A 2,500-nucleotide genomic window follows, 5' to 3' on the forward strand; every position below is an offset into this window, starting at 1 on the left:
TGTATGTATGTATGTATGTATGTGCATATTTGATTGTGTGTGGATGCATGTGTATGCGTATGTATATGGATAAAGTTGCAGGGTTACAGCTAAAGTATAATAAAGACGGGCTAAATTGACAAAAGGCGGCCGAAAAAAACTATATTACTAATTCAAATACATTGAAAATAATTTACTTTCTAAGTAAATCATATACGTTATATCCACATGCTTACTTTTCAACGTACATAACATTTTTGGTGAGATATGCAAAGCAACTTATGAGATGATGTTCTCATGCACCATATCAATATATCAGGATTTCTGTTATAATGAAAAATCTGTTTAACATAACTTGATATACTAAAACTACAACTACACAAGAAATCATACGTGAATAAAACCTCATAACTGTCAACTGAACCACCTAAGTTAAAATATTAATTAAATATACTTAAATATTCTTATTATCAAGATTAACATGTAAACCTGAGGATCCGGTTTCAGCTACTGATATAAAATACATTTACCACAAATAAACAGAAATGGCACACGTATTCAGGCTTGTGACTAAAATCTTACCTTCAAGTTGGATGTCATACAGGAAAAACTTTCCATCAGCTGCTCAGGAATAGTCCAGGTCTCATGATCTCGGCTCACATACCCATACCCGACAGCCACTACAGCAGCAGACCACCTTTCGCCGCCGCCAAATACACTCTGAGGCCGAATGGAACCTCCCCAGCCTATTTATGTGTAACTCGATCATTCCACTGAACTATGGTGTGATTTTTTTGGGCTTTGTTTTATGGTGTTCTCTAGCGTAATTTTAAAATAATTTTATGTGTTCCTTTTTCGTTTTTTGGTATGTTTGCGATAAGATTTTGATGAGTATTTGGGTCAAGGAAGGTGTCTTATTTTGAATAGGAAATCACTTCCGTATAAAATTCTCGATGCATTTTTTTTCTCACAGGACCATCTTTTGTTCGTTTCCTTTGAAGGATGTTGAGTATGTATAACAACTTCCATAATAAACAAGCATTAGCCAAATTCAAGAGGTCTTAAATACATGAAAAATAAATTAACGTATCATAAGATTATCACAAAGATATGTAACCCATGCTAATAAAAACATATATATTTTTCCACAGAGAGGGCAAAGGATCGGATACAGAAAGCAGCTGATCGGAGGCTACGTAATCGTTTGTTTACTTCACGAGAGGAGCCGAGGTGTGAGGCTCACGCGTGGAAATAGTGCTGTTTACTATGTTGTGATAATAACTCGTAATTTTATTGAAGGAAGTCTTATTGAATTCACAGTAAGTGAATTATGAAGAGAACGATGTTTTACATACATGCCCCAGTTTGAACACAGAGACGGCTCAAATTAAGGATTTTTGATACGAGACTCCAAAGTTGAGAGGCATCGTTAATTCAAATGGTAATATTTACAGGGCAAATTGTGTTTTCTAGGTAATAGATAGTTATTTGTCATCTTTACACTTACTATGTATTTCTTAATGTATACTCCCTTTGAGATAAGTATTCAAAAGTATGTGTTAGACTGGGGTATACAGCAACCGAAGTTAATAACACTGAAACTGTCATGGTAAAGAGGTTATTTAATCTAATGCATCCATATTTCCAGTCAAGTTCAATTTTAATGAGATATTAAATAAAAAGACTGAAAAGTGTTTGGAATTGTCAGCCAATCTCCTGTCACTTTAAATTTCATGTCTGTGACATAATGGCTTTTGTATGGAAATGAGATCAGTTTTTAGTTTCAATCAACCAAAAAATCTCTGATGTGCTGTATGTCCTTCAGGTGATACATGAAGAGCTTTGACTGATCTTGTAAATCTTTCATGTTGCAAATGTGTAGTTTTGAAGTTAAACCTCTGTTAAAGCTAAGCCTACCATCTCTTCCCCAAAAATCATGGGGGACCTATGAGAAGTCAAGATTTTTGGGTGTAAGAGCACGAAACAGTGTATGATGTATTTCAGATGAGGCAGTAAATCAAGAAAATCACATCAGAAAAGCAACAAAAAAAACACATTTTACATGTTGCGGCAGTGGCTAGAATGATGGCCATGAACACATGTAATACAATTTGTCTGTGAAATTGATATCAAATTTGATTTTTTAAGAATATAACATAAACTTTTCATCTAGGGTCTATCCTGTTGAAGCATATGAGTGTCTGATGTTTCACTCCAAACGTATTCATCCTACCAAATTTTTAACATAAATTTAGTACTTGCCCTGAATATACCAAGATAGCTTAAGGTTATTTTTTTCAACTTTTCTTTTTTTGCCTAAGGTTTGTGAGTTATACCAAACAGTGCCAACAATTCCAATGCAAAATCTTTCAGAATTAAACCTAAAGGTCTTTTCCAAGTGCATCATACTAAAGTATAACCATTTCATTAAAGTTGAATATGATAGCGGCTTACTGATCATCACAGCCCCAATACTGTGCGCTCTGGCAAAGGCCAACTTCTACCATTTATTGTGTGTTTT

This window comes from Penaeus monodon, chromosome 9, assembly GCF_015228065.2.
Source record: "Penaeus monodon isolate SGIC_2016 chromosome 9, NSTDA_Pmon_1, whole genome shotgun sequence".
Lineage (NCBI taxonomy): Eukaryota > Metazoa > Arthropoda > Malacostraca > Decapoda > Penaeidae > Penaeus > Penaeus monodon.